This window comes from Macrotis lagotis, chromosome 8 (genome assembly GCF_037893015.1).
Source record: "Macrotis lagotis isolate mMagLag1 chromosome 8, bilby.v1.9.chrom.fasta, whole genome shotgun sequence".
Lineage (NCBI taxonomy): Eukaryota > Metazoa > Chordata > Mammalia > Peramelemorphia > Peramelidae > Macrotis > Macrotis lagotis.
In genome coordinates, this window is record NC_133665.1 from 160,963,674 (window position 1) to 160,986,514 (window position 22,841).

The following is a 22,841-nucleotide window of genomic DNA, read 5'->3' on the forward strand; positions in this document are numbered from 1 at the left end:
ATTTATTTAAAGCTAATAGAGTTTCTCACTTTCACTTTACTGCTTAGAAACCAGCCAAAAGGAATTTAGTTTTCTCTTATGCTAGGCCTGGAAAGAAACAGATCTTCTATTTGGCACACTCCCAAATACTTTAAGGTAATGTGCTTATCAAAACCAACCCAGAGTTGTTGCAATCAATCACTTTGTTGACTGAATACCCCTGGAAAAGCCCCTTCCTCCTACTCCACCCCCCAAATGTGCCTTCCACATATATGGGAAACAGTACTTTCATAAGAACACATTGTGATACAAAGCTGCCTTTGCCTCCAAAGAAATTTTGACAATGATTCAACATAGGGTATAGTGTGACCATACACAGATAAATTTGGCCTGGGTGGCAGGAAAGATAATTTGCCCCTCTGTCATCTGACCTCATAATGAATTTACGTAGATTTTTGGCTTCAACTTGACTCCTGTGGAGTGCCAACACCCCTATGAAATTTAGTCTGCTTAATGAGGTGGTTCACTGGAACACCTGACCTGGAGTCAGGAAGACCTCAATTCAAATTTGACTACTAGCTGTGTGTCCCTGGACCTCTGCCTCAGTTTCCTTATTGATAAAATAGATCTAATAATAGCATCCACTTCCCAGGGTTGTATGAGGATCAAATGAAAAAATCATTGTAAAGTGTTTATCACAGTGTGGCAAACAGAAGGCACTATTTAAATGATGACATTATTAAATGTCAGACTTTAGAACCTCACCCAAGTCCCACAGTTGATCAACTGCTGTCATTCATTGATTCATTCATTTATTCATATGTGGTCCTCTCCTTAGACATGACCAGAATTTTCAAATTCTCAATTCTGAGCCCCATCTAATATGATTCCAAATATTAGACCAAGACAGACACTTGGATTCAAAGCAAAAAAAAACCCAAAACATTTAATTACACCAGAATGGGAAGTTAAATAATACATCCCAAAAGAAATAAAGTTTATACTGGAAGTGAGGAGAGCAGTAGAATGGTCCCCAATGGATAACTCATGCTCCCAGGATTGTTTCTCAACTGAAAGACTTAAGATGGCAACTCAGTCTCCCAGCAGCCCTCTGGACTTCGCTGTAGTTCCAGGCTATCCTGTTGTCATCTGCTTTGCTCCTGGGCTTTCTGCTTCTTCTAGAAAGAAACTGATGCATCTCTGCTAAGGGACCTAATCCCACAGTTGACCCAGGCAACTATCAGATTCTCTTTTTTTATTTGGGTTTTACATTATTTCCCCCAATCTTACTTCCCTCCGCCCCCCCCCCCCATGGAAAGCAATCTGTCAGTCTTTACTTTGTTTCCATGTTGTACATTGATCCAAATTGAATGTGATGAGAGAGAAATCATATCCTTAAGGAAGAAAAATAAAGTATAAGAGATAACAAGATCAGGCAATAAGATATCTGGTTTTTGTTTCTAAATTAAAGGGAATAGTCCTTAAACTTTGTTCAAACTCCACTTCTCTTTCTCTGGATACAGATGACACTCTCCATTGCAGACAGCCCAAAATTGTCCCTGGTTGTTGCATGTCCATCAAGGTTGATCATCACCCTCATGTTGCTGTTAGGGTGTACAGTGTTTTTCTGGTTCTGCTCATATCTCTCTCATATCAGTTCATGCAAATCCCTCCAGGCTTCCCTGAATTCCCATCCCTCCTGGTTTCTAATAGAACAATAGTGTTCCATGACATTCATATACCACAGTTTGCTGAGCCATTTCCCAATTGAAGGACATTTACTTGATTTCCAATTCTTTGCCACCACAAACAGGGCTGCTATGAATAGTTTTGTACAAGTGATATTTTTACCCTTTTTCACCATCTCTTCAGGGTATAGACCCAGAAGTGGTATTGCTGGGTCAAAGGGTATGCACATTCTTGTTGCCCTTTGGGCATAGTTCCAAATTTCTCTCCAGAAAGGTTGGATGAGTTCACAACTCCACCAACAGTGCAATCAACTATCAAATTCTTAATGACTTTTCTCCATTTGTATAGTTCTAGGACATTTGCTTCCTGGGGTGTTCTTTGTACTAATGACATCACAAGTCAGATCAAACACATAAGAATAATTACTTACTATTTTGAAAAGTTTACAGTGGCCACTGCAGAAAAAAAAGATATGTATCAATACTATGCTTTTAGTCTTAGGCAGAAGTATTGCCAGAAACAATTTTATTTAATTTTACATGAATTCTCATGTGCCATTTCTTGCTTAGACAGATGCTGTCCATCATGTCTCTCTACTTCAATATGACTGCAGTTACCATTTATAGGACTTTTGAACATGGAAAATCATATGTTAAAATATAGTTTGGAACTAACACTCCAGAATCATTGCAACTCAGTTCCTTCCTGAACCTTCCTCTCAAGTATTCTTTAGGCATAAATAATGGAACCTACTCCTTTCTATCCACATCTCAATTCTTTCTCTGGGGAAAAAGATAGATCACAGAGCCAAATTCATCTACATATAGTGAAGAGGAAACTCACCCTTAGATGGGTCAATAGTCCAACTACTTTATAAAGGGAGGAAGGCAATGAATTAAACTAGAAGAGAGGTATCCTTTTTAAATATTTGTTTCTACCCATAATCCATTCATTATTTCTAATTTCTAACACATGAGCAGTTTGACCTTTTTTATTCATATCCCTTTTTGATATCTTTTATGCCATTTTTGCACATAATTCATCCCTACTAATTTGGTTCTCTTTGCCTACATTGGACTCTTAGAATTACTATGTGACTGAACAACTAAGAAAGAATAAATCAATTATTCATTGTAATTCTATTTAAAAGATGATACAAATGAATTTCCAAGAAGTTATGGGGCTTGTCCTTAAGTTCTGGAGGCAGATTCAAACCCAACTCTTTCTGACCCCAGATCTTCTGATCCTCTTTCAAAAATGCTTCTCTGGCACTTTGGAGAACACATTGGACATGAATGCCTATAATTATAATGAACAAATCATTTTTTGTGGCAAATGTTACTGGAGATTTAAAAGACAAAAGGGGAAGCAGTTAGAGAAGGGAAAAACCACTTCTGGTTAGGAGGATCAAGGATGGCTTTTGGAAGAAGTGGTATTTGAACTGGATTTTGAAGAAAAGAGAAAATGTTTACAGTGGTGAAAGGCCACTTCAAATAGAGAGGTCAGATATGAGGGAGAACCCAGAAGGGGGAATGGTTGATTTGTTTTCAGGGAAAGGTGCATAGTCCAGTTTGGCTGGAACATGGGATAATTGAAGGAGAGTAGTCTGAGATGGGACTGAAAAAGCAGGTTGGATTCTGGTCACAACCTTGAAAGTCCATCTAAAGATTAGACTGGAATTTATCCAGAAATAATAAAAATACCATTAAAGACTTTTGACCAGGAGAGCTCGGTATTGAGGGGATTACTGCAATAATGATATAAAGCATGCAATGGAACACCTTTGGGGTAGAGAGAGGGAGATGTAGTAGGAAGCAATTAGGGTTGTGGGGGCATGTATGGGGTAATGAGTTGAATTTAGGACATAAAAGTATTCCAATACAATGTTAAAGCATTTTCAATGGTTGAGTTCAAGTGACCTTTTAGTATAAGGTTTTTTTATAAAAAGTCATATATTCATCAACATTTATAACATCTATTGTCCACAAAGTTGGAAAGAGCAATGCAGAACCCCCCATGCAAGTTAAGTTTCTTGAAAAGTATCGACACCATTCTCAAGACTCAATTGCTCAAGAGACTAAAGTCATGGGTTGACTGATTGCCCAAGTAGAAAACAGTCCTCAATGGCTCCAGGAACGCTCTTGTGTTTGGCTCATAGATCACAATGGGCAACTCACAAGGGGTGGAGCTCAAAAAGCAATTGGGGTGTCCTCAACAAATATCTTTTAAAAATATTTTGCTGTGGCTAAGTAAATCTCCTTTTGCTGATGATTGAATGATATATGAGTCTCATTTTATTCCAATCTCAAGCATTAACTATCGGAGATTGCCTTGAGTCAGGATCATCCCGGAACAACAAGGTACCTAGAGCAGAACTACAAGATGCAAGGATCAGATGAGATATTTTTTAATAGCGCAGTGACTGACACACAGAACTTAAATGTTCATTCCTTTCCCCTTCCCCTACTATTGAAAATGCTGGGAAAAAATGAAAGATAACTCCAAAGTTTAGTTCTTGTCCTCTGATATTTTACACTGATGGATGAACATTGGGAATAACACCCTTGGAAACTGAACTCTGACCCCAGGAATGGAGACTTATTTAATGTCCAATTCTGCTGTTGTCCTAAACAGATCCCAGTATCTTTCTCCTCTCCCTTCTGGGAAATTAGAGAGTAACTACCACCCACCTTCTTCACAGGAATGCTATGAAGATTAATTGGATAATTTGGGCATAGCTCTTTGGGCTCCTTGAAAGAAAAGTGCCCCATGAGAACAAAGTAAAATAACAATAATAATTATTCCATTTAAATGTATTTATGCCGATCTATGTAATGCAATTATGGGGAAACTAGCTCCTACTTGTGGAAAAGTCCTAAGCTGATGACATTTCCATATCTCCCCATTTATCCCAAAGCACCCTGAGTAACTTGTTGACTGAGGATATTGAGGCATCAGAACTAAATTATGGGGGGGAGGGAGTGGAAACTTCACAGACAACCTTAAACAGCTCTCTGTTCAGAAATAACCTTTTCATCCTGTCTCAAGACTGCAGAGACAGCACCTGTCTAGGTTACACTAGTTAACATGAAGCATTCACATTGCTATTTGCTAAAATTGGATTTACTTGCAATCTGCACAAGGGAACTTGCATTTTGGGTTTCGAGGGCTATCCTATAATTAATTACTGTCCATTTACCATTGGAAAAGGATTCTTACTGCCTCAGCAAGATGCCCAGAGAAGTCTTTTACATCTGTTTCCAGAGCCTCTCTTTGCAGCTCAGAAGGGCCGTGCCCAGCCCCCTTAGAATGAGGTTTTGATACCACTGACCCAGTGAGTGGCGTTTACTCAGTTCTAAAAAAAAAAAAAAAATCCTCCCCGCCTCACATCTGGTGAAGTCAAATGTTGCGTTCCTATCTTCATAGGGCTTGGTGGGCAAAAAGTTTCTTAAATTTTTTTTTTAACAATTGAATTGTCTTTGATCTTCAAGAGAAATTTACTGGTTAAACACCTGGTCTAATGTTGGGCTTCCATGGCTATTCTACAGACCTGAACTGTTTTTTATTCTTTCTTTTTTTTAAAAAAAATTCTTTTCATATGCAGATGGCTAGCAGGCTATATGGAACTGTACTCATATCTTGCTATCACTGGAGAACAGATTGTTTTAAGCTGATTGAGATGAGGTGACCTATAGAAGCAAGTAAAGCCATCCCTAGGCCAAAGGAGGATGGGGATAAAGATGTCCTTCCCTCTTTGAATCTGGCCCCTTCTGTAGAGAGGCATCTAGGTGTCCAGAGTCCTCGGCCTTTCCTTCACAGTCTAAATCCACCCACCTCCAAGTGGACAAGCAGACCTCATCTCTGGATCATGCTTTGTTCTCTCCTCTATAAAAACCTTTTTTTAAAAAAAAAAGATGACTGAACATCATTTTAAAATTAAAATGACTGAAAGTCTTATTACTAATAATACAGACATTTCAATTAATGAATCTACAATTGTGACACATTTAGATGTGAATATAGCAGGATTTTGAGATGTCAGATTATAAAAATTAAAGAAATGTATCATTGTTATCATGAGTATTGTTGGTTGTAATGATAATCAATTATGTGCATATTTTTACAATAATTCTCTCAATAGATTTTTGCTATATACAACAAGATTACTTAAAATTAAAAAAAATGTAATTGTTATATAGAAAATGATCAGGTATCTGAGGAGTTACCCTAATTAGCACTTAACTGAAAATAAATGAAGATGACTGAAAGGAAGATTCTTTCCAATACTATCTAATCCTCAGAGGCTCTTATTACCACTGGGAACCAATAGAAAAATGTATATTTGGGCTTCCTCCTAACTTTTCAGTCTTCTTACACCTTATGTACCAGCACGGACTCTTTGATCTAGGCCTTCTGGCTATACCACAGAACAAAACACTCCATCTCTTGGCTCTGGGCATTCTCTCTGGCTATCCCTTTTGCTTGAAATGCTCTTCCTCCTCCATTCCCTCTCTCACTTCTTTTAAGTCCTAAAAAAATATTTTCCCTTCTCTGGGAAGCCTTCCCTAATCTCTCTTAATTGCAGTTCTTTCCCTCTTTTAATTATTTCTTATTTATCCTGTATCGTTTGCTTTTTATATTTTTTATTTGCATGTTGTCTCCTTCATTAGAAGACTGTTAAGTTCCTTGAGGGTAGGGACTGTTTTATTTCCCTTTTCTTTAACTGGTTAAACATCAGGTCTAATTCTAGCATAGTCCTGGTTCATAGTAGGCACTTAAGAAATGCTTATTAGTCGACTATTGGGTAAATGATTATCTAAATATTGGGGACACAGATAAAGGAAAAAAAAAACCAGTCCCTGCTCCTGTGGTGTTCACAGGCTAATAATGAAGACCACATTCAAATGTGTACCAAAAAAGGATAAATGGGAAATAGTCTCAGAGGGGAGATGTTAATATTAAAGTAGCCTAAGAAAGGTCTCTTGACAAATGTGAAACTTTAGCTGAGACTTGAAGGAAGCCCAAGGGATCAAGGTGGTAGAGATGAGATAGGAGGGCATTCACCATATAGGTACAATTGGTGAAAATGCTCAGGCTCAGGAAGAAGTGTGTGTATGGAACAGCAGGGAGATTATTTTCACTGCAATGTCAGAGTAACTGGAAACATAAGAAGGGTCCAGGTTATGAATGACTTTCAAAGCCAAACACATCCTTTTATATTTGAACTTGGAGTTAACATGGAGCCACTGGAGTTTATTGAATCTAGGAGTGGCATGCATAGGCTTGTATTAAGGAAGGTGAATTTGACAACTGAGTGGAGGATAGATTGGAGTTGGGGGAAACTAGGGGCAGGCAGAGCCACCAGCAGGCTCTTGCCAAAGTCCTGAGGGCCTCAATCAGGGAGTTGCAGTTTTGGAAGACAGAAATAGCCATATGAGAGCAGTTAACAAAGGTAGAAAGGACTGGATTTCACAACAGATTTCATGTTAGATGTTTTATTTGTATCAGGCATCCTGCTAAGTGTTGGGTATACAAAAGCAAAAGTGAAACAACTCATGTTCTCTTAGTTGATGCTCACTTGGGAAAAACAACTTATACATGTAGAGGGATATTAAAAAATAGATACAAAATGATTTGGAAGGAAAATGGGGTTTTCTCAACCTTCTCAAATTACTTGCAGGAAGGATCAACCCTATCTGAACATTTTTTGTTGCTATAATTATGAGTCTTTCCATAAAATCATTTCAATTATTATTTTCCTAATAATTTTTAAGATAGTGTGATAGAGTAGCAAGAGATCTGGATTTGGAAACAAGGTAAGAAAATCAAATCCTGATTATTCCCTGACTCCTGAAGTGATTATGAACATGTAGTTTAACTTCTCTCAGTATCAGTTAACTCATCTGTAAACTGAGGGTGTTTGACTTGATGGACTTTAAAGTATCTTCCAACTTTACATCTATGCTCCTGCCATGATCCTATGTCCTCCCCTAATCTAATTTATCGAGTTGAGCTCTCCACTGGAGTCCTCAAAGAGTTTGCCCACAAGGGGGCGGCTAGGTGTGCAGTGGATAGAGCACTAGTCCTGGAATCAGGAATACCTGAGTTCAAATTCAGCCTCAGTCATTTAATAATTACCTATCTGTGTGGCCTTGGGCAAGTCACTTAACCCCATTTGACTTGCCAAAAAAAACCCTAAAAAAAAAGTTTGCCCACAAAGACAACCCCCATCAAACAACAAAGACTTTGACAATTGGGCCCAGGGATGATTCATACACTTATTCCCTAGTCCTTTCAAAGTGTGATGAGTTTGTATCCTCAGACCTTGGCCATTGAGAGGTGAATTTTTTTCTAGGAATGATCACACTTAACCTAAGGTGTTTATGATCTGCATTGCTTAGAGGAGAACAAGGTTGTACTGGAGAAAACTAACAAATGTACAAACAAACCAATAAAAATATATACACATACATATGTGTATATACATATCTATGTATATCCTTTAAATACTGAAACTAGCTCTCTGCTAATGATGGTGCTAACCAGGGAAATTGGAATTTCATAAACAAAGTAGAAACCATTCTTAAGAAAGGTCATCAGACAAGAAGTGTTAAGGTATAACAATAATAAAAGCTAGCATTTATAGAGTTCTTTAAGGTTTGCCTAGCTTTTTATATCATCCACTCCAGTAAGTGGATGATTTTATCATTCCCGTTTTATAGATAACTGAAACTGAGACCCAGAAAGAGGTTAAATGATCTGTTCAAAGTCACAGAACTAGTAATTATCTGAGATAAGATTCAAAGTTAGGTCTTTCTGACTCCAAGTCTAGCATTTGATAATAGACCAATAAGAAAAATGTCAAATGTGATGTTAATCTTCAAATTTTAGATGACCAAGAGCACGATGACCTCCTCGTTTCTCTTTCCACCTCTAATCATTTCAGTCCATACTTCACATTGTCTCTTGAATAATCGTCTGATTTCCCTGTGCCATACATAGCACTCTTCTTGTTTATGTAAGAAAAGAAGGGATATTTGGAATTCCATCTCCCCTCATCAAGTCTTTGCTTTCTTAAATCTTCAGACCAGGAAAATCCTTCATACCCTCCTACCCTTTGTTGTTCAGGAGTGTCTGATTGTTCCAAGTTCATGTTCCTTGCTTCCATGACAGTATCTATCTAGTTCAACTTCTGCCATCCTCTTCTCCTTTAGCATTCAGTCTTTTCCAACATCTAGGTCTTTGCCAATGAGTCCTCCTCCTCTACTTCCCTTTAAATCTCAATTCCAATATTTCCTGATAGATGAAGACTTTCCTGAGTCCCTAACTGTTAGTGATTCTTCCCCTTCCCCCAACCTCAATTTCCCAATTCTATCTCTTTTTTTGTTTTGTTTTTTTTTTTAGGTTTTTGCAAGGCAAATGGGGTTAAGTGGCTTGCCCAAAGCCACACAGCTAGGTAATTGTTAAGTGTCTGAGATTTGAACCCAGGTACTCTTGACTCCAGGGCCGGGGTTTTATCCGCTGTGCCACTTAGCCGCCCAATTCTATCTCTTTTCACAGACCCAGATATGTCCATGTTGTCTCCCTTAAAGACAAGAGTTGTTTTAAATTTAACTACATAGTCCTAGAGTTTCTATAATTACCATAGCTAATAAATTGCTTGTTGATCAAGAAAGGGGGAGGGAAAGGAGGAATGATAAGCAATCTGGCAGCAGAAGACTTGAGTTCAGATCTCAATACTGCTACTCCTACTTGGTCAAATAACCACAGTTTCTTTGTCTGTAAAAAAAGCCATGAGATGGCCTTGATAATATAAAGTTCTTTATTATTTCAACTCTATTATCCTTTGAAGCTCTGGAGGGAGAGAATCAGTATTTGGGTATGAGGGAGAAAGGATAGATTCTAGACTTCAAATACTAGTAGAAGCTAATGAAGAAAGGATGAAAGAAGAGATTTTCTATCTTCAGCATCCTCAGATTGGCTGAGGGAGGTGGACTATCTGGGCAGAGAGATATAGACTTTTCCTGTTTACTTCCTTGCTTCTACTATGATTTTTTAAAAGGGCAGTTATAGACTCAATACATTATCAGACACCTCTTTCTTGCTAGGTCTTTTGAGGGGTCAAAAGATAGGACCAGATTTTATTCCTCATTATCCACTACTGCCTAAAATTCTTTTAGGGTTCAAAGAGCCTTCATCCAACTGCTTAAGGATATTAAGGATATTAAGTATAAAAGAGCCACACAGGAAGTACAAATTAGTCCCAACAGATCCTTCCTTATTTAGTTATGGAAATCTTGGCATGAGAGCAGAAGAGAACTAGACATGTGAACTATGAGAAAGGAGAGCTTGGTATCACAAGATGAGAAAAAGGGCACAAGAAAGGTCACTGGAAGAATTTTGGAGCCATTACAATTCTGTATGGGCTTTTCCCATTTATTAACACATAGAGAGTGTGCATTTTTGTTTTCTGATCATATTTTTGTTTTTTACCTAGCCCTTTCATATCAAGAACTCCTTGAATTCTAGGTAAGGAACTATGTGTACTAAAGTAGATTGACATCTGTCATGAGCCTTTAATCTTGGAAAGTTCCATGGCATATTTGGGCATTAAGTGATTTGTCCCTGTCAACAGTAGGTTTTAACCTGGGTCTTCCATTCTGATGCTGACTCCACCACACTATCTTTCATGAATTTTTTTCATGAAACTGCAAAATGCAAGGAGGGAGGCAGCTGTAAAAAACAGTTATTGTGGTTGTTTTTTAAATTAATGGTTGACCTCAATTGAATGTTGTTTTCAAGAGGTTTGTCAAGTCACTTCATTGTTGTGACCTTAAAATTAAAGCACCATTTCTTTCTCTGTTATTTTCACATATACATTGTCTTGAGAAATAAATTAGGAAAAAATAATTTTTCTGGTAGGTCCACCTATACACTAAGTAGGTTCTAATTGCTAAGTGTCCTATATATTTTTATTTTTCTCAGAAAGTAAAGTAAAAGACACAGATACTGCTCTCTGCTAAGTCTGATTATTCAGAAACAAGAAAAGCATTGTGCTAATTTGTGATCAGCAGAGATTAGATGTGTCCCTGTCAAATTTGATTCCTCAAATGTAAATCAGTCTCCCTATTCCATTCAGCTTGAGAAAAGTGATTTCCATGTAATAACTCTGATTACATTATGGAAAAATTCCTCACCAGTGACTATGGCCATGTTTTATCTCTTAATGAGTTCCTAAATTTGACATTTCCAGATAAATGTGGACATCTCAAATCTATCTGATGCAAAGAGCTATTGACAAGTGTCACTATTACTTTCCATAAGGGGTCTGATATTTCTTGGATTGCTTCAACTGCTATGTTTTCCCTTCCTCACTTAATAGCCTAGAGTTTTTCTAGAGTTTTTATTGTCTGAATACTTCAAACCATCAATTAATCAATTCAATAAGCCCATTTTATGGGTGTATCCCTGTGCTCAGCTCTCTATAAAGAAACAAAAAAAAAAACACATTTTCTGCCCTCAAGGAGACCTCATTCTAATAGGAAAATTAGCTGGCAATCTGGGCACATGCATGATCTGTCCAATATAAATGGGAGGCAATCCCAGGGGAAGATTCAAGCAGAGAAGGGGGGATCCTGAAAAGGCCTTTTTGCAGAAACTAAGATTCGAGCTGAGTCTGGAAGGAAGCCAGGGAAGCCAGTAGGGAGAGGTGAAGAGAGAGAGCATTCTTGACATGGCAGACAGCCAGTGAAAAGGCTCAGATTAGGAAATGTAGAGAAACAGCAAGAAACCACTGTTGTTCTATCTTAGAGCTCATGGAGAAGAATAAAATGTAGGCAGACTGGAAAGGTAGGAAGGAGTCAGGCTACAAAAGGGTATCAAAGCCAGAGGATTTAGGAGACCTTGAGAAAAATGGAGCACAATTTTAGATTTTCTCTCTGGGTGGGGTCATAACAAGTCAAAAGAGAATAAAACTTCTTGGATTCAGAACCCAAGATTGACCTCAGTTCATGAGGGTAGGGAGCCAGGACACTGTTTATCATGAATTCCACAGGGTCAACTTGGACCCTTCTTCAGTTCGAGCCTTTTAAGTCTCACAGCTGAAAAGTTGAATAAGGGAGTTTTCCAGCTACAGGTTGGGGAAGCAATGAAGTGGAGGATGTTTATGTCCTGGAGAGGAATGGGCACCGAATCAAGACAGCCTTTCCTTGGCAGCATGGGGCTGTTCTTTCCAACCTAAGGATCCCTGCCAGACTGACTCAAAGAGAGAAAACATAACAAGTGCTGATGTGCCCCTATTTTACATAGAACATAATAAAAGTTTTCAGGATGATTTATTTTCCTAAACAAGAAAATACAATGGACTCTATCCATTATTCAACATGCTAATGATAACCTTTACTCTCTTGTCAAGGATGATCTAAGGTAGTGTTCTATTGAACAAAGGAGAATTGGGGGAGGGGAGAATCACCCAACCAGGCTCTTGGCCTTGCCAGTGGAACAGAAGTAGGGGAACAATGGGATTTTAAATGAAGAGAAAAGATGTTTCTGCATTTGAACAGTGCTGATGCATGATAAATAGCCAACATGGCAGGCTAGTTTCTTCTTTAGTCTTAGATGATTGACTGGAAAACTATGCCCAGAAAAGTGAGTATTGATAACTCAATCCATTTTACTTGCTTTATTTCTTCTAGATCACATTATTCCACCTACACGAACAGAATGCCCTACCATTGTATTATCTGCCAAGACTGCCTTTCTGTATACATGTTGTCTCCGAAGTGGGTGGTTTGAGAGGCAGTCTGAAAGTTGAGAGGGGGGTCAGCTTTGAAGGCAAGAAAACCTGGGGCTCTAATCCCTGCTTCAAACTGGCTTTGTGATCATAGGAAAGCCACTATCTCCATATCCCCAAGTAATTCTAAGACTTTGAGTTACAGATTACAGTTAGACAATTATAGAGTCGCTGACACCAAGGAAATCATCGCCACCATCCATCTCTCCCTCTTCCCACAAAAAGCAGTGGCTTAACTTCTATAATAGCAATATTGTCTGATACTTAAGAAATTAAGAAAATTGTCCTGTTCAGAAAACAATAGCCAACCAGGAAAAAAAAGTTTAGATTTGGTTTTAATTTGCACTTAGGTTGGATGAGAAACAGAAATAGGCATTCCCAAATTAATTAATACTTTATTTCTGCTTAAAATGTAAGTAATGGGAGATAATCAATTCTTCACAGCTTTGGCTTTATAGTTAAATTGTCTAGTTTTTCTGATGACATTTGGAATTTTCAAATGAATTTGAATATAAGCCATCTCAAGGGACTTACATTCCCCTATAACTTTTAAAATTAATAATAGAACCTAGGTATTGATTAAGCCAAAATAAGACTTTCATCTTTCAACTTTCATATCATGGAAAATTTTTCTTGGCAGGCAATTGAAAAACTGATGGCTTCAGATAGAAAAGTGACCCAATAAAATTGCATTTCATGTATGAAAATATATTTTCTTTTAATGTCTTCCACTGACTTATACTTGGGAAAAAAATTAAAAGTCTATGTTTAATTTAACTCCCTCTTCCCCATTAAAGTTTTGCTGTTGCTATAATCATAAATAATGGGTCAAAGGATTCATTTTACAGAACGTCAATTTCTTTGCTTATTTTTAATTTGTTTCACGACTGATTTTCTTATTTAATGAAAGTTGTGGTACAGTCTAAGAGAGCAGAACTTGGAGACAAAGACTTGTACATTGAATCCTGCCTCAGCTACTTAAGACTATATGACTTTGGGTTTGTCATTTCACCAGTCAGAAAGAAAGATGAGCTTCCTCGTCTTTAAAAGGAAAAAAGATTGAAGTAGATGACCTCAAAAATCGTTCACCTCTTTATAATCTTTTGGTCCTATTCTAGACAAACTATAATATTTAAGCCAAAAAAAGATTTTTTTTACATTTAAAATTTTATTTGTAATATTAGTTTTGTTGATGCCTTCCATAGTATCCATCTTAAACCCAGGGATGCCTTAGTTTAAATAATAAGTAATAATAAGTAATAATTAAATAATAAGTAGTAATCAAGAAATATGACCCTTTGTACCAGAAAAGAAAATCATATATTGACTCAGAAAAGGACTCCACAGATGTGGAATTGAGAATTTACTCAGTTACATGTGTGTCTCACTGTCGTCATCCTATAGGCTAATTCATTCTCTCTCTGTACTTTGTATGTATTTGTTGGAGTCTGTACACTAGATCTTTTTGGAGGGGTACATTTTCTCCTGTGTTATCTTAGTAAATATTATTGCTAGAAGTTGATTTAGTCTACTGGCTGATAATAAATGGGGATCTCTTCTCTGGTGGGGGAGAGAGAGAGAGAGAGAGAGAGAGAGAGAGAGAGAGAGAGAGAGAATTAACCACCAAGACTCTCAAGGTTACCCCTAGAGCTCCAAAAGGAATAGCTAGCTTACTAGCCTAGTATATGTAGTCCTCTCATCTGAATGGGTGTTGAGGATGTAAGTCTAAAGCAGGTAACACACTCTTTATCTCAAAGGTTGTGGTGAAGCTCAAATGAGATGACACTCAGCAGGTGTTCGGCAAACCTCGGAGAGCTATATGAACACCACCTTCTCTTATTAGTGTTATAAAAATGTAATTCAAATTTTTCAAAATTTGATTTGTTGTCCCTGACTTGCAATCACCATGTTAAAGATTTTTCCAAGTAATTCTGAGATTTTCCATAACTATAGCTATTTCAAGCTTGCTCTCAGAAGATGGAACTCCACAGAAGGCTGTCCACGTGATTTTTAGTCCAAATCTATAAATAATTGGTGTATCCATTTTAGCCCGAAAGACTCCCATCTGGTTTTTCTTTCCCACAAGAGACTAGGCTGAAAGCCTGGAAGGTTAGTAATACTGAGATGCTTGAAAATCACGTATGTAATCATTGTGAATTCAACATGTGCTTCTTGCACCCAATTTGCTAAGGACTGTGTGACCCAGACCTCCCCAAGGTTATTTCCTTCTGTTGGAAAAATCAAGCACAGGGCTTAGAGGAAGGCATCTCTTCTCTTCATCCAGGTGTTGTGCCCCACTGAGTCACTCTTAGTCTTTCTGCTAGTGACCAATAAGCCCTAATCTGGGATGCTTGCTAAGAAAGGTTAAACTCAGAAATAACTAGCCCCTTCTTTGCTGTAATTGTGGAATTTTTATAACCCATTATGTGTAAGAAGCAGCAACAACACAGCTTGGTTTGGAGATCCCAGATGGAATTTGCAGGATGGCTATTAGGAAAATCATCTCTTTTTTTGACTGGTAAACTGAGAAATTGTAATTTGGAAAGTCAATGAAAAGGCATAAGTTTGGGGGCCCCCAACCCCTCTCCTGATGTCATTTCTGCATCTGTAAGACAGAGTCACTTTCCAGTGTAGATCTGCATTTTAAGAATTCTTAATGGGTACAATTGGTTCAGACAGTCAGCCGAATGTGTTGGATTCCCTGATAATGTTCCTTTGATTAAAAAAGATGGGAAGAATGTTGGGACCAGACGGGTCCTTGCTGTTTTGGGAATGACGGTTGAAGAGAGAAGAGGAATATTTAAAGTACAGTGGCTGAAGCAAGAATTGCCCCCAAGGAGAGAGGAAGAGGGGTCAGCAAAGGTAAGTGGATGAGAAGAAAGAGATTAACAAAAGAGACCTTTGAAGAGAGAGAGAGAGAGAGAGAGAGAGAGAGAGAGAGAGAGAGAGAGAGAGAGAGAGAAATTAGAAGCAAACAAATCAGCCTGGAATTCACTACCATTTTTTTTTAAGACTGCTTAATTAGAAACTGTGATTTCTACAACTGTTGAAATTGGGGCAGTGAAAGAGAAATGCATTTCGATTGTGTCAGAAAAGGAAGGAGCTGGGAGATGTTTGATATTCAAATGTCCTTTTAAAATTGCCTTTGTTCCAAAATTCTTGGTTTGGGGCTGGTTGAATTCATATTAATTTCAACTCCTTAATGAATTGCTGGAAGACCAGGATTTTATTTTATTTTATTTTATTTTGGTCTGTGTTACATGATAAATGAAAAAGGTACCACCCCTGACCCATCTCCTTAGGTTTTATAATTTTACAGGGCTGATAAAATAGAATAATAAATAATAAGCAAATGGGGAACTTTGGGCTAGAAGACAGAGAGAATAACAACCCTGTGTTTGATTGTAGATGTGAAACAGTAGATTTTTCTGATGAACTATTCAATCACTCCACAGCTAAAAGACTATAGAGAGAATGGGGGATTGCTCAATCGATCAATAAATAAACATTTGCTAAGCACCATTGATGGAGAAAGACCTTATGTAGTGATGTGTAGCAACTCAAAGTTGAATGTAGTGTTGGTTCTAGAAAAGCCCCAATTACCACACACTCTAATTGTGTTGCAAACATCAACTAATATACTTGTACTCTGAACTCCCATTTTCCTCAACCCAAGTGAGGTTGCAATTAAGACCAGCTTAATGCTTCTGCTACCTCCATTGCTGAATATTATTGACAACCTAGGTCATAACACTAGGGAATTTCGACTAAGGTCCTAGGGTCAAGCCAGTCCCAGGATGGATGTCAAGTTAGTAAAGGGAAAAGAAAGAAAAACACAACAGAGGAAAGACAGAGGAAACAGATTGAAGTCTGAAAACTGGCAGGCATCTGTCTGTAAGGAAACTCCCCCCTAAGGAATTTTCTACTAGAATTAAATTAGGGGGTTGAAACATAATGCAAATGATCAGCCCTGAAGATGAATTTTGGTTTGCTTATGTATTGCTGGGAAGGAAACAAAGAGGTTCTAGAATTGGTTCAGAATAATATCAAAGTAGAATTCAGGTTTCAAGTTTCTTTTGATAATGTTGGGTCCAAAGTCACCTAAAGAAGGTCTTCCCTTTTAGATTCTTCTTCCCCAGATGTTGAATTGTATTAAAAATGCCACCTAGTTAATGTAAATTTCTTCCATTGTCACTGGTCATCCTGATGGAAAAACTGAATACTTTGAAATAATTTTTTAAAAATACATAATCCATCTTGTTTTAGGCAAAGGCAACTATTAGAACATTCCCTGAAATTTCTGATCTTTTTTTAGAGGACTTTAAAGCATTTTTGGACTACAGAATGCAAAGCATTTATTTGATATCTAGCATTTAAAACCAAATTAAGTTACATGAATTTCTAAAAAAAAAGGCTAAAGAAACAGCCCACTTTTAAAAATTAAAAATGATGGTAATAAGACTACCATAAGATGGCACTGTAACATAAATTATGGAGAAAGTCACTATATATTATAAGGACTGAAAGAATTAGAATTCTATCAGATTTGCATGTGAACCAGCATAAAGGACTGCTTCTGACAGTTAAATTAAAAAGGAAATGTGTTCAGAATGTGATCCCAATTCCATCTAATCAGGGAGAAGTTATTGGGGATTTAGGGTATGGAAAGGCCTTTTTATACTGCCAGGAGATTAATGAATTCAAAGAAAATCCAAAGGGGGAGAAAAACCAAGATCTTGAGAGGCAGATCCCACAAACAGAATATAAGGATGCTTTCCACATTTAGCTTGGGGTCCAGTGAATAAGGGCTGAGGACAAATAAAAATAATGCTTAAACATTATTCCTGATGTCTTCATCTTCAGCTTGTAAAGACAAAAGTTAGGCCATCCCAATGCTATCCCCGGGTCTACTGAGGCTATGGAAGTGCCTTTATCCAGTTTTGTTTTCACAAAGCAAGAATAAGTCTTGACATCTCTCCTCAAATGGAAAATATCCTGGGCTACTGAAGCTGCAGGTATTCTCTTTTTCTCTGCTTCATCGAGAAGGACTCAATCATCTCCTTGCCTGCCAACCTTGGCCTTATTAGTGGCAATCCCTTTAAGATCAAGAAAGCCTTTTAGAAGGGGAGATAAAAAGAGCAACGGAAATCCTCTGTAGGGGGCCTACAGCATCAGGGGCGGTCCAAACAGGATTGTACCTCAGAGTGTTCGTTAGCTTTAAGAAGAAAAAAAAAACCCTTTTTGGTTTATTTTATTTTTAAGCAACACAGTTTCTTGGAGCTCTTGAGCTACTGTGGTAGTCAGTGAGTATTATCTGGGGCTTGGCTAGAAACCAGGTAAATGCTTCTCTTTGCTTAGCAAGCAATGTTGAGGCAGGGGCTAGACAAGCCCCTCAGTTTTCAGTTACAGAACCTAGCAAGTCATTTGGTATCTGGATGAGACTATCCATGGGATGTTACAAGGGGTACAAGATTAAAAAGTGGAAGTGGAAGGGCCTGGGAATGAAGAAAATATGCCCTTTGGGAGGGTTTCCTCCAAGTCATCTTCAAGTCCTGTTGCTCATCATTATTAAGGTAACAAGCAAATTAAAAGATGTTGATTGATAAAGGGTTTAAAGGTTTGACAATGTAGGCACAAAACCAGGCCTCCATTACAAAGGTTTGGAGATATTTGTCCAGAGACACCTAGTTAATAACTCCCCAAATTTAGACAATAGACCAGAACTCTATTATGAGAATGTTTGTCTCAGCACAGAGAAATGTAGATCTCAGCCTGGAAGGGAACTTGGGAGTCATCTAGTCATTTTGGTAGAAGAGGAAGCCAAGGCTGGAGCAGTTGAAATGAAGTTCAAGGCCACATAGGTGACCACAGTGGTTTGTCCGTAAGTAATAAGGGGCAAGACTGGGATTTGAACCCAAGCTTCTGATTCCAAATAAATCACCTTTTCCATTCCATAGCACCAAAAAATACTTATTTCATGAGTTAACAGAGGGATTGCTGAATATCTCATCTTATAAACTGATGACATCCTAACCACTGGTAGGAAAGTGGTAGGTTCTCTTGGTTGCGTTACCTTTCAGTTCTTTGGGAATGGTTCTCTGGCATGATCCATGTTCTCCCAATTTCTGAGGCTTAAAGTCAATCATGGCCAATTGTTCTTAACAAGTTGAGTTTAAGATGACTTGAGTCTATCCCCCAACCTTCTTTCTTTTAAAAAAGAAATGCTATCGAGTTAAGATGTCTTTGTTTCTTAACATGCTACTAATACTTACCATAGGTTTGTCTGGGGACAAAGCAAAGAGAGGACTGACCTAGTTCTGGGTAAACTTATTTCTTCCATTTTACTCTGATGCCAAATTTCTGCTGTAAAATAGCACAAGTGTTCCTCTTGCAATTACATACTTATTGTCTTCATAAGTGTTATTTTGAGAATGTGGTCTGAGTCTCTTTTTTAAAATTCACTATAGATTATACAGCTTTCTTTCATAGAGAAATGTAATGTCTTAAGGACTATTCTCACACATCTGCATGTGAACCTGCATTTTTATACACAGGTACATTGGAGAAAATTATCACAGGGACTAGATAATAAAAATAATAGTTAATAATTATATAAGAACTTAAAGGTATGCCAAAACTTGCATATGTTATCTCATTTAAGTCTTGCAGTAATTTTGTGGGATAGGTACTAGTATTTGTCCTCATTTTATGAGGCTAAGAGATTAAATAACTTAGAGTTTTTGAACCTGGGTTTCTCTGATTGGGTTCAGATCTCTAGTCATTCTACCAGTCTGCCTCCCATATATATGTGTGTATATACACACATATATATGTATATATATACATATATGCATTGTTATATGCATTGCAATTATGAAGGCATTTATCAGATATACTACAAATTTAGAAATATATATGCAGATATATAGAGGATGCATATTTGATCCGCTTTCTCTTTAGTATAAAGTACATATATGCATTTTTTTTTATTTTTGCAAGGCAATGAGTTTAATTGACTTTCCCAAGGTCACACAACTAGGTAATTATTAAGTGTCTGAGGTCAGATTTGAACTCAGGTTCTCCTGACTCCAGGGTTGGTACTCCATCCACTGCACTGTCCAACTGCCCCATATATGTACTTTAAATGTATGTAGATGTAACTAATCTGTGATTTCATCAGCACAAAGGATTAACTCTCAGTGTGATATAGTCTTTCACCAACACAAATTGGAACCTATTTTTGACTTAGAACCCAGGTCTTAAGGAGTTGCCTGAACCACACAGAGGTTGGGTCTTTTATCCAGAATCAAATAAATATTTAGCACATGAATCAGGATGTTTAGTGACTTCCAGTCTGGTCCTCTATCCCTCAGTGGAAAGAATATTGATTTAGGTGGAGTTCAAATGCCACTTCTGATGATCACTACCAAAGTGACCTTTTTTTCTTTTTCTTTTGCAAGGCAATGGGGTCAAGTGACTTGCCCAAGGTCACACAGCTAGGCAATTATTGTGTGTCTGAGGCCGGATTTGAACTCAGGTCCTCCTGACTCCAGGGCCATTGTTCTATCCACTGTGCCACCTAGTCTCCCCACAAAGTGACCTTGAGCAAGAAGCACAACCTCCCCAGACCTCTTTCTTCTCATCTGTAAAATGTTATGTTTAGTCTAGGTGTCTCTGAGATGCCTTCCAAAATTAGATAAAATTCTTTGATCTTATACCATGTTTATATATTTAAATTCACCTGGATGCATATGTACATGTATGTATATAAATAATTCTTCTTTCTCAGATTAGAGTGAAATTACCCCAAAATACCACAGTTGGGAAGAAAAAACCAAATCACAATAGAGTTTCAATTTGTCCTGCTGTACCTAATTTAAAATTAAACTGCATTTCATTTAGTATGACCAATACTTTTCAGTTGTAGATTTATATTCCCAATCCTAAAATTCACTTGGTAAAGGTGTTTAGTATAGACTAGATGAGAAGACTGAAAATGAGGGGTTGGTTTGGGAAGTTATAATATCCTGACTATGTAAGAGCCAATGAGGAGATGAATTAGGATACTCATAAAGTAAAGGCAGATTAGAGGTACGAGGAGATTGTAGGTGTATATGTGATTGTGTGTGTGTGTGTGTGTGTGTGTGTGTGTGTGTGTGTGTGTGTGTATGTATGCACATAGGGAAAAATTGGCAAAATTTAAGGGTGATAAGAGTAAAAAAGTTTGTTTATTTTGTTGTGAACAGGCTTCAATCACTTGAAACCATGATCAGATGCTGAAATCAAAGTTTCTCACTTTCTCTAATCGATCTACGCTTCTATTTACTGTTATTCTATTGAAAGAGTCTGATACCCGATTGTATGTCTAGAATAGCCATAGAAATACACAAAAGACTTCCATGAGGGTTGGGAATTCCATTCCCTTTATCAATCATTTATGACAGAAAAAAGTTCTAGGGACTTGCTTGAGGCACAGGGAGGCAGGAGACTTGTCCAATGTCACTGCTGGTAAAACACTAGACTTGGGTTTTGAACTCATGACTTTGATCATCAAGATAATGGGCTTAAAATCTATAGTTAATTGTCAATATTCCAAGAAGACAGAAGTTAAGAGAGTGCTGATCCTTTCCATTTTTTAAGGCTCCAGGTAGGTGTCTCCCCATTTTTGCACTTGTGATTGCATCATTTGAACCTTATCACACAATGACAAATCTCAGTAGTTCTTTCTCAGGGACAATATATTCCACACATTGACATGCCAGAGTGGGGAAGCTATACCCTTGGGTTCTAGCAAATCCTAAGTGCTTGTAACTGAGCTAATCAAAATGTAGTTGTTGAAGATGAGTATCTGTTTAGGACACATTTGATTATTTCAATATCAGTCACTCATCTATATTTCCTATGATTTTACATTTTTGTGAGTCCATGTTTTTGCCCCACCCCCACCAACAAAGTAGTATGAATTTAGGGTGGCAATCCTTGACTGTCTGCTCATAGAAACCAGCATTTCTATTTTCTCTGATGATTGATCATTGCTGTGACATGCTACATCTGGTCACGTCAGTCCCATTCTGTTTATGCAACATAGCAGTGTCAAATGGTACTGAATTTGACAAAGCCATCAGCCAATGGGATCTAAAATCAAGCATATCATTTCCGAAAACTCCAATAGAAATGCTAGTGTATTTCAGTTTGTTCAGACATATTCCCAAGGGAAGAGAGACAGTTATTTATTTTAAAATTTATGAAAATTCTATTCACCAAATGACTTTTTCATCAGCATTAGACCAAAGTATCTAGAATTAGTTTTTGTTGGCATTAGGATAATACAGAATCATATTTATGTAAGTGTACATATAATTTTCATTCATATATATATATATATATATATATATGCTATCAGATCAAGCTCTAATTTTCATTGTTTCCCCAAGGTGATTATCATGTTTCATTTATTCAATTAAAAATATCAATTAGCTTCCCCCTCTATTATCTAGAATTTATTTTTACCCCTCCAGTGTATTCCCACCCACTGGGAAAAAAAGAAGAAGAAATACAAACTCTTGTATTATCATATAACACAATATGATGCAATTTTTTTATTGAAAAATTTTCACATTGACTATGTCCAAAAATATGCTCCTCATTTTGCTTTTAATAATCATCTTTTTGAAATAGGGTATGCCACATTCTTCATCATCAGATCTCAGGAATCAATTTTTTAAATTGCATCGACACATATCCATATGTTAGCTTGAAAAAAAGAGATATTTACCTGAAAGATAGAACAAAACTTACAAATAATTTCCCCCTAATATCTTGGAGGCTCTTCTTTCTATTACTTTGATCCCTTGGGAGAGTGGGCTCAAACTAAGAGTAGTTTCAACATAGCATTTGTCTTACCAAGCTAATTTTCAGTGGAAATAATTTCTATATTGTTGTTGCTGTTGTTGTTGCTTGTCCTTCATTTTCAAAGAAGACCATGACATCAGAGGTGATGCTATGACAAGCACATGAATTGGATTTGAGTGAAGGGGGCTGTGCTAAGTCACCAGTGTCCCTTTCTCCTCTGGAGCCATCTGGAATAAATATGAATCAGGATGCCTGGAGAGGGCCCTAGATTTGAGGCAATCAGGGCCAAGTGACTTTCCCAAGGTCATACAGCTAGTAGGTGTCAAATGTTTGAGGCCAGATTTAAACTCAGGTCCTCCTGACTCCAGGGCTGGCACTTTATCCACTGTACCAACTACTTGCTCTAGGATCCTGTTGCCTGCCCTTTGTCTGGGCTAGGTCTAATAGATAGCCCTTCCAAGCAATGCCCTTTGTATCTGCATTTAAAAAAGAAAGAATTTGGGGCCACTTTCATAACTGGGACTAACCA

General features: G+C 37.5%; 1 pseudogene; it reads right to left on the reverse strand.

Annotated features, from left to right (window-relative positions):
* Positions 1-18,606, reverse strand: part of LOC141496568 (rhomboid domain-containing protein 2-like) — a 30,974-nt pseudogene extending 12,368 nt beyond the window's left edge.
* Positions 18,607-22,841: the final 4,235 nt, after the last annotated feature.